Source organism: Balaenoptera musculus, chromosome X, assembly GCF_009873245.2.
Source record: "Balaenoptera musculus isolate JJ_BM4_2016_0621 chromosome X, mBalMus1.pri.v3, whole genome shotgun sequence".
NCBI classification, from domain to species: Eukaryota; Metazoa; Chordata; class Mammalia; order Artiodactyla; family Balaenopteridae; genus Balaenoptera; species Balaenoptera musculus.
Genome location: NC_045806.1, coordinates 36,161,276 through 36,172,212, shown reverse-complemented (window position 1 = coordinate 36,172,212; position 10,937 = coordinate 36,161,276). Strand labels below are relative to the sequence as shown.

Below are 10,937 nucleotides of genomic sequence, written 5' to 3'. Positions count from 1 at the left end.
GATTAGCGTATACACACTACTCTATATAAAATAGAGAGAAAATAAAGTCCCACTGTATAGCACAGGGAACTACATTCAATATCGTGTAATAAACTATAATGGAAAAGAATCTGAAAAAGAATATATATATATAAATATATATATATATAACTGAATCACTTTGCTGTACACTAGAAACTAACACAACATTGTAAATCAACTATACTTCAATTTTTTAAAAAAAGACTGTATTCAATGTCCTGTTATAAGCCATAGTGGAAAGGAATATGAAAAAGAATATATATATGTATAACAGAATCACTTTGCTGTACAGCAGAAATTAACACAACATTGTAAATCAACTATACTTCAATAAAAATAAAAACAAAAAAAAACACACAAAAAAGAACCCTCCCTGCTATTTCTTTGAGCAAGAAGCTGAAATCTTCGACCAATGCAAAATCTGCAGTAGACTTCTCACCTGGGGAGGCGGCTACTGGTCTTCTACCCCATGACTCCATGAAAGAGGTTGATTTTCATTATTATGCATTCTCACTGAGGCTTTTTTTCATGAATTTTTAAACATAAGCATTTGTACGTCACAAAAAAAATCTCAATAATGATTCCATTTTAGATCTCGCTAGGTTAGTTAGATGGAGTTGCCATCAGTTTAGAGAACACAGGAGGAAAAAAATAACGTAGATGGGAAAGTGATGAGGCCAGTTTGAGACATGTGAGGCGGCAGAGCCCTTGGAAGTCAGTGAAATGGCTAATGGGCCATTGGAGATTTAAGCTGAAACTCCAAGGAGAAGTCTGGGGTACAAATACATCTATCATTCGTGTCTACCGGTCAGATAAAATTTGGGGCCGAAGCATACTCATACCTTTATATTCCCACAGATAGCACAGCCCTTCAGTGACTGGGAAGGACAACTCCTAGGACTTACGTGATGTCACAAGGAGAAAAGCAGAGTTGTTGAGAAGAGTAGTTAGCTGAGGGAGCCGAAAATAGAGCTTTGTGGCAGAATCAGACCTCAGGTTTGCAGACTGCAGGTTTAACCCCAGGAAGTCAGGAGACAAAGGGGAAGTGAGGGGCTTAAGATAAGGCGGAACACTAAAGACAACTTAGCAGAATCTCCTCAAAAGGTTAGAGGAATTGTCCCAGGTCACTCAGCAGAGCACCTTAGTTAATCGGTGACTCAATTCTATCTCCCCAAATTCTGGTCCCAGCTTTCCTGTGAATCCCCTGGGTGGCTGTCTGTGTCTTTGTCTTATCTTTCAAAGGAGTGAGTGGGCAACTGCTCTAACCTAGAGAATTAAGAAACGTGTAAGTGAATATATTTAACCAATAAAATTTATTCCATTTCATTGGAATAATAACTAATCCATTTTAAAAGGGTTTATTAATAAATGAGTCACAGGTATGAAATGTACAGCATGGGGAATGTAGTCAACAACTATGTAATATCTTTGTATAGTGACAGATGGTAAAAGTAGACTTATCATGATGATCATTTTGTAATGCGTAGAAATATTGAATCACTGTGTTGTGTACCAGGAACTAACATAGTGTTGTAGGTCAATTACATTTCAAAACCAAACAAACTCATAGAAAAAATGATCAGATTTGTGGTTAACAGAGGTGGGGTGGGGGGGAGGGAGAATTGGATGATGGTGGTCAAAAGGTGCACACTTCCAGTTATAAGTAAGTACTAGGGATGTAATGTACAACATGATTAATATAATTAACATTATATTATATATAATGTGTTATATATATGTTATATAGTATGTATTATATATAATGTATGTTATATATGAAAGTTAAGAGAGGAAATCCGAACAGTTCTCATCACAAGGAAAAAAATTTTTTCTTTTTCTTTTATTTTGTATCTATATGAGATGATAGATGTTCACTAAACTTATCGTGGTAATCATTTCATGAAGTATATAAGTCAAATCATCATGTTGTACACCTTAAACTTATCCAGTGCTGTATGTCAACATATCTCAATAAAACTAGAAGAAAATAAAATAAAATAAAATAAAATAAAATAAAATAAAATAGGGTTTGTTGCATAAGCTTGTGTACAGAATATTGAAATCATTTCATAGGTCGGAAGACTTAGGTGGAGGACAAAATAAACTAATCCCAAAACAATTCAGAGTTGTCACCTCCTGTTCCTGACTTTCCTCATTCTCAACCATCATCCATTTGGCTTCACCCTGTGGCTTTTTTTTTTTTCCCCCAAAGAATAAAGCTTTGCTCTTCTCTCCCCAGCTTCCAGAATGGTGCCTGGCACATAGTAGACACTCAGCCAATAGTCACTGAATGACTGAATCAATTCTCTGAAAGTCTATTGAAATCAGATTCCTAATAAAAAAGAGTTACATCTTTCTCAACAACGGAAGTGTGTCTTTTTTTTTTCCTTTATAATTTTTTTCAGATGACAAACGTCATTTAGAAAACTTGAAAATTTAGAAAAGTGGAGAATTTGGAAGCAGCAGAAAAGTTTTGAAGAGAAGAAATCCTGACATCTTACTACTCGGGGCTACCACAAAACAGCTGAAGGGTTTTAGGATTATAATTAATCAAGTAATCTGTGTTCATAATTGAAATATTAGAGGTAGAAGCAAAAAGGGAAACGGGAGGAAACTGTAGCATCCTCAGAGGAGGATGGGGGACTTCCCTGGTGGTCCAGTGGTTAAGAATCCACCTTCCAATGCAGGGTACGTGGGTTCAATCCCTGGTCAGGGAACTAAGATCCCACATGCTGTGGGACAACTAAGCCCGCATGCCACAACTAGAGAAGATCTCGCGTGCTGCAACTAAGACCCAACACAGCCAAATAAATTAAAAATAAATAAATAAATAATTTTTCTTTTCTTTCAAAAAAAGGAGAATGGCTCAGGTCTTGAGCTTTAAAGAAAGCAGTCTGCAGTTAGCAGGGCTTCTGGGACATTACTCTGAGCTGCCTGAGAGCCTGAGGCCAGGACAAGGTCTGGCCCTGAGGTAAGAAGACAGCTGGGACTTCCCTGGTGGTCCAGTGGGTAAGACTCCGTGCTCCCAATGCAGGGGGCCCTGATTCAAACCCTGGTCAGGGAACTAGATCCCACATGCATGCCGCAACTAAGACCCGGCGCAGCCAAAATAAATAAATATGTATTTAAAAAAAAAGAAGAAGACAGCCACAGGCCCCCATAGCACATGTCTACTTAAAATGTATACATCAGAATTTAAAGTCAAAATTATTTAAATCATGCTGAAATTTTATTAATTTGAAAGTTTAATTAAATCTTGGTAACTGTTTTTATAAATACATAACTTTTTGCATTATTAGTGTTCAATGCCCATTTTGGGCTCCATAGTAGAGAGCTAACATCATGCTTCCTGCACATTACAAGTGTGTGTGTGTAGATACCATGCATATTATAGATTTAAGAGTAATATGGGGCTTCCCTGGTGGTGCAGTGGTTATGAATCCGCCTGCCAATGCAGGGGACACGGGTTCGAGCCCTGGTCCGGGAAGATCCCACATGCCGCGGAGCAACTAAGCCCGTGCGCCACAACTACTGAGCCTGCGCTCTAGAGCCTGCGAACCACTACTGAGCCCGCGAGCCACAACTACTGAAGCCCGCGCGCCTAGAGCCCGTGCTCCGCAACAAGAGAAGCCAACGCAGTGAGAAGCCCACACACCGCAACGAAGAGTAGCCCCCGCTCGCCGCAACTAGAGAAAGCCCATGTGCAGCAACGAAGACTCAATGTAGCCAAAAATAAATAAATAAATGTATTTTTTAAAAAAAGAGTAATACGAATTTTTTTAATGTCTCATGGTGCTCCTAGCCACCATGTGGTACCTCTGGAACCACAAAGACAAACAAGAATGCGGACGTGCAGCATCAATGGGACATTATACTTGGTTATGTGTGAATCTCTTGCATTCATGCTCTCCGGAAGGAAGGGTTCGACAAGTCAATTTGTCTTTTCTTTCACCTCAACTTTCTGCAGCTCAAATTCCCCCAGCCCTCTGAAGCAGTGGCCTCTCCAAGATCAGGGGAGGCACAGCCCACAGACCTTCATGGCATCCAGAAAGAGTCGCCTTTGGTTTTGAAAACAGTATAAGCCGCTGCGCAGAAGTATTTCCCTGGGGCCTGAACAGTTGTGAGTCACGCCAGTGGCTGTCCTGAGAAGCGCACAGCTCCGGGCTCAGGGCTCTGCCAGCACTGACCACTGGATTCCAAGGCAGAGATGCCCATGCACTCTCTACCACATGTATTCTGTATGTTCTTGTGGTATGTGGCACCCTCCAAAGCATGGAGCCCAGGGCCGGGCCCTCTTACCCAGGTCGCAGGGCAATATTGGATTAGGACCTCCCTTTGCCTCCTAGGGCAGCCCAGCCCATGTTGTAGAGCTACCCAGGACAGGACAGTAAAAGACTGTGACAAAAAAACACTTCCAGGCTCACCTGTGCTTCACGGGATACACTCTCACTTTTTTGTGTTGATTCAGTATTTTTATAGATTATACTCCATTTAAAGTTATTACAAAATAATGGCCAAATTTCCCTGTGCTGTACTATATATCCTCATTGCTTATTTCTTTTATATATAGTAGTTTGCATCTCTTAATCTCCTACCCCTATCTTGCCCCCTGCCCCCAATACAGGCTCACTTTTGAAGCCACTTGCCAGACGCATTACCGCAGGCAGAGATCGCCTGACCCACTGCAAGGCTGTTTTATGGGAAGACAAGCCCCATCCCAGGCAGGCTCTACAGCAGCTTTTGCGGAGAGGGCTGGGTGCTTCCCGCAAAACCTCACTGGAGCCAGCCAGAGCTGGGAATGAAGCCCAGGCACTGTGGCTGTGTGCGAGGTCCCTTGGCCCTGGGATGGCGTGGGGGGCACCAGGAGGGAGTTTCATGAGGACAGCTGGGCTTGCTCAGAGCCCAGTGGACCAGGCTGAGGAAACAGGAGTCACCACAGCCACGGAGAGCTAAGTATGCACCAGTCCCACTCACAAGATCTCTGGGAAAAGACCATGGATGAGCTGGTGAGGTGGTCACGTTTGCCATTTCTCCTTTTCACAGACCAAGTCTCCTCTGATGGAGGGCAGAGGAACGGGCCATGAATATGAATGGGCAACTTCCAGAATAATGGAAACCCTACAGGACAAAATGGTTCAGACCCTTCAACAGATAAACTGTAAAGAAAAGAAAGGGATGGGGGACTTCCCTGGTGGCACAGTGGTTAAGAATCCGCCTGCCAATGCAGGGGACACGGGTTCGAGCCCTGGTCCGGGAAGATCCCACATGCCGCGAGCAACTAAGCCCGTGCGCCACAACTACTGAGCCTGAGCTCTAGAGCTCACGAGCCACAACTACTGAAGCCTGCGTGCCTAGAGCCCATGCTCTGCAACAAGAGAAGCCACCGCAATGAGAAGCCCGCGCACCGCAACGAAGAGAAGACCCCACTCGCCTCAACTAGAGAAAACCAGCACGCAGCAACGAAGACTCAACACAGCCTAAATAAATAAATAAATAAACAAATAAATTAAAACATAAATAAATGAAATAAAATTGGAACGATACAGAGAATATTAGCATGGCCCCTACACAAGGATGACACAAATTCATGAAGCATTCCATGTTTTTGTGGGAATGTAAACTGGTACAACCACTATGGAGAACAGTATGGAAGTTCCTTAAAAAACTATAAAAAAGGGGCTTCCCTGGTGGCGCAGTGGTTAAGAGTCCGCCTGCCAATGCAGGGGACACGGGTTCGAGCCCTGGTCCAGGAAGGTCCCACATGCCGTGGAGCAACTAAGCCCGTACACCACAACTACTGAGCCTGCACTCTAGAGCCTGCGCGCCTAGAGCCCGTGCTCCACAACAAGAGAAGCCACCGCGATAAGAAGCCCACGCACTGAAACGAAGAGCAGCCCCCGCTCACCGCAACTAGAGAAAGCCCGCGTGCAGCAGCAAAGACCCAACACAGCCAAAAAAAAAAAAAAAAAAAAAACTATAAAAAAATAGAACTACCATATGACCCAGCAATCCCACTCCTGGGCATATATACGGAGCAAACCATACTTCGAAAAGCTGTATGCACCCCAATGTTCATTGCAGCACTATTTACAATAGCCAAGACATGGAAGCAACCTAAACATCCATCGACAAATGAATGGATAAAGAAGATGTGAGGGCTTCCCTGGTGGCGCAGTGGTTGAGAATCTGCCTGCCAATGCAGGGAACACGGGTTCGAGCCCTGGTCTGGGAAGATCCCACATGCCGCGGAGCAACTGGGCCCATGAGCCACAACTACTGAGCCTGCGCGTCTGGAGCCTGTCCTCCGCAACAACAGAGGCCGCGATAGTGAGAGGCCCGCGCACCGCGATGAAGAGTGGCCCCCGCTCGCCACAACTAGAGAAAGCCCTCGCACAGAAACGAAGACCCAACACAGCAAAAATAAATAAATAAGTTAATTAAAAAAAAAAAGAAGATGTGGTACATATATACAATGGAATATTACTCAGCCATAAGAAAGAACGAAATAATGCCATTTGCAGCAACATGGATGGACCTAGAGATTATCATACTAAGTGAAGTAAGTCAGAGAAAGACAAATATCATGTGATATCACTTATATGTGGAATCTAAAAAATGCCACATGAACTTATTTACAAAACAGAAACAGACTCACAGACTTTGAAAGCAAACTTATGGTTACCAAAGGGGAAACATGGGGGGAGAGATAAATTAGGAATTTGAGATTAACATACATACGCTACTATATATAAGATAGATAACCAACAAGGACCTACTGTATAGCACAGAGAACTCAATATTCTGTAATAACCTATATGTGTAAAGAATCTGAAAAAGAATGATTATATGTATATGTATAACTGAATCACTTTGCGGTACACCTGAAACTAACACAAGATTGTAAATCCACTATACTCCAATTAAAATTTTGTTTAAAAGACAAGCTAAACTTACTGTAGAGATGCAAAATTGGGTGATAAAACACTTGTTTTTTTTGTGACTAATATAAAAGTCAAGATCATGGTTACTTCTGGGCGAGGGAGGGGGCTATGATTGGGATGGGAAACATGAAGTGGTTTCTAGGGTGCCTGGCAAAGCTCTATTTCTTGACCTAGGTGGTAGTTAAAAGGATGTTCGGCTCAAAATAATTCATTGTCATACACTTGTTTTGCTTGTGCCTGTGTTTTATTTTATAATAAAGAGGGTTTGAAAAATAAAAAGTTTGCTATATAATCTACAAGGACTTCATTTTGCTGTTCTTAGGACCCAGAAACCCTCAGTATAGTTCTTAAAATTTCCAATTCTCTGGTATCTGTTGCGGTCACACCATTCATACGGTTGTTTTCCAGATGTTGAGCATATGTTCTGGCTATTCTGGGACAACCGTGATTTTAAATAGTCTATCTGCATGTCATTGAAAATCATCATTTCCCCCTAAATTCCAGGATCTTGATGAATTATAGCTACATGAACCAAATCATTAAGCATTGTTTGAGATCGTGGGGCTGAAAAAAAAAAAAACAACGCCACCTCACAATTATTTACAAAGTTGAGCTCACAGTGACCCATGTTCTGTTGAGGGAAGATTGTGTGTGCAGCACATTCTGGTCAGAATGCCTGTGGGCGAGGGAACAGTTCCCTGAGCAATGTCCTCTTCCTTGAGGTACAGTGATTGGCATCCGGGGGACCAAGGATGGTAGACACATTTCTTCTGAAGTAGGAAGAGCCAGAGGGTGGGCCTGGTTCAACAACCACTGGGGTCAAGGATGGGAAAGTAAGGTGAGCAGGCAAGTCTCCAGGTTAGAAGCAGAGATAGAACAGGGGCAAGGCCAGGGGGCAGGACATGGACAGGGCAAGAGTAGGTATGTGTGTGGAAGTGGTGGCTTTCCTTGCTGGCCTTCCATCTTATGGGGTGTGCTAAGATGACCTGGTTTATGGGCGGCCCCATCCCTCTGCCATCTCCCCCCTAGGCAGCTGGGTAGGGCAAGGAAGAATTGAGCTCCTCCAAATTTGTCTAAGGAAAGACCTTTGCCTTTTCTTGAGAAGAAAATCAGGTTTCCTCTGGTGCTTCTGATCTACCTCCTCTTCCCACAGTACATATTAACTAGAGCTAGCCAAGGTCTCTGCCACAACCCAGTACTTCCTCTCCCGTGTTCTCCTGCTTCCCATCTCTAGTGCGCAGGCTGTTGTGGTGGCAGGTATGGTAATCCCCAGAACCTGTGACTATGTCACCTTATGTGGCAAAAAGGACTTTACAGATGTGACCAAGTTCAGGATCTCACGATGGGGAAATCAGCCGGGATTATCCAGCTGGACCCAGTGTGATCACAAGGGTCCTTCTAAGAGGGAGGCAAGAGGGTCAGAGCTAGAGAAGGTGATGTGATGATGGAAGCAGAGGTGAGAGAGAGACATTGAGAGAGAGATCGGAAGATGCTACGTTGAAGGCTTTGAAGATGGAGGGAGGGGCCATGAGCTAAAGAATGCAGGCAGCCTGTAGCTGGAAAAGGCAAGGAAATGTATTCTCCCCTAGAGGCTCCTGAAGGAACGCAGCCAACACCTTGATGTCTGGACTTCTAACCTTCCAAACTTTAAGATGATAAATGGGTATTGTTTTAAGTCACTAAGTTTGTGGTCATTTGTTACAGCAGCGATAGGAAACTCATACAGGGAGGAAATGGGGCAGGCTCTCTATGAGCCAGCTGAGGCAGGGAGTGGTAGAAGATGCTTTCGGGTGCCCAGACAGGGGTCACCGACAGTGGAATTCCACGGGGCTGAGGAAGCCTGTGAGCCTGCATGGGTGGAGAAAGTGGGCTTCAGCTTTTCAACAGGGACAGCTGAAGCAGCGGGAGGGGAGTCTTGGGTTGTTTTCTCTGATTGTCCGCTTGGAGCCCAAGGTCTGTTGGTCCATGCCATATTTCCCTTTTGCCCTCATTGTAGGGTATCCCTTTGGCCTCCCTTAAAGCTGACAGGCACTGTGTCCTACCAGGGCAAGGAGAAGCCTTGCTAGATATTAACAGGCAGCTGGCATTATGAGTTGGTCTCAGAGGCAGTAGGGATGAAAGCTCTAGTGATCAAGGAATGGAATGTTCTGGATAGAGGGAGGTGAATTGACAGGTTACCTGTTAGCTGGATGATGAGTTAGCATAGGGCCACATGAGTCATTCAGTTCGGCTGCCAGGAATGAATTGGAAAGCTGTGGTGACTCTTGCCCAGTGACAGGAACTCTGGAAGCTTCAGTTCCCTCAGCTGTGAAATGGGCTGAACATACTATCTACCTCACAGGGCTGTAACTAGGCTTAAGGAGCTAATCCACGGGAAACAGTGCAGTGTTAGCACACAGAAAGCACTCAAGGAAGTTTATAATTATGTAACGCTGCAGCCTCAACTGGAAATCAGGGAGAGGGTGGCCTGTGGAGGTGGAAAGGCCCTTTGGTAAACAGGGCAAAGGGAGGTCTGTTGAATGCAGGTGGTGAGGTGTATCAGATCATGCCGTAACACGGGTGGGGCACATCCATCAGGAAGTCCAGCAGGATGCTCGGTAATCAGGAAGCGGATGTCAAAGCCTGTCCTCGGCAGGGATGCATGCATGGTGGGGGGCTGGGGGGTAACGTGACACACCCTGAAAGGCAGGCCTCGGGACCTGACAGTCACCTCATCCCTATCCCTGTAACATGGGGCATGACTCTACCGTGCTGAGGAGTGGCCAGGAAGTCCAGGGGTCCATCCGGGGGCCAGGCCAGAACAGGACCCCTGCAGGATGCAGCTAGAACAGAAAGAGCTGGTGGCAAGGCCAAGTTCGGTGAGCCCGGTGAGCGCCAGGCCTGAGGTAGCTGAGATCATTCAAGGAGACCAAAGGGTAAGAGGAGGACTGGACCTGAGAGGGAAAATGCAGCATCAGGAGCTGGAGTGCCGAGGGGCAAAGTCCAGTGGGAGGCTGGGAAGCACTGGGCAACTCCTCACCATCTGAAGGCCTGGGCCCCCAGGGAAATGCTCCATGGCTGTCCATGGTGGGCTGTGCCTGACTCAGTTGCGCTAACTTTGTCAACCGTTCCAGGCTGTTTGAAGAGTTTGAGGAAACCTTCAAGGAAATGTTTAAATGCAGTTTTTTGTTTCAGTGTCAAAATGAGTGCAAAAGGCATGAGAAGAAGACGTAGTTTTAAAAATGTTGACCTTGTACCATCTATACTCAGTGGAAAAGTGGCATGAATGTTTTTTACAGTGGGAAATCTGACTTCACAAACACAACCAAAGAACCATCAGTTCCCTACCCGTTCTGCAGCTTCTATTGTGTCTGTGAAGAAAATTTTCATGAAATTATTCTGTGAAAATGGAAGAGTACTTTTATAGTCAAATAAACAGTTGTCATTTAACTGGATCACCCCATTACCTAACACAGACATGATTTCAGATTGTACTAAACATCAATTTTCACATATTTAAAACCAATATTTTATCAGCACTAACAAAAAGTGGAACAATTGTAGAAAAGTTTTCTTCCAAAGCCTCAATTTTTTTTTTTCTTTTTTTGGCCGCACCGCGAGGCATGCAGAACTTCCCTGGGGTCGAACCCACACCCCCTGCAGTGGAAGCCGGGAATCTTAACCACTGGACCACCAGTGAAGTCCCCCAAAGCCTCTTAAGAATTAGCCAGTGGGAGACTTCCCTGGTGGTCCAGCAGTTAAGAATCTGCCTTGCAATGCAGCAGATGCAGGTTTGATCCCTGGTTGGGGAACTAGGATCCCACATGCCACAGGGCAACTAAGCCCGCGCGCCACAACTAGAGAGAAGCCCACGCGCTGCAATGAAAGATCCCGCGGGCTGCAACTAGGACCCGACGCAGCCAAAAAATACATAAATATTAGAAAAAAAGAAAAAAAAAGAATTAGCCAGTGGTATTGAGTGAAACTTTATCTCTT

At 44.6% G+C, this 10,937-nt stretch overlaps 1 pseudogene; it reads left to right on the top strand.

Moving 5' to 3' along the window:
• Window positions 1–5,527: 5,527 nt before the first annotated feature.
• LOC118889301 lies at window positions 5,528–5,628 on the top strand (annotated as a pseudogene).
• The last annotated feature ends 5,309 nt before the right edge of the window (window positions 5,629–10,937 follow it).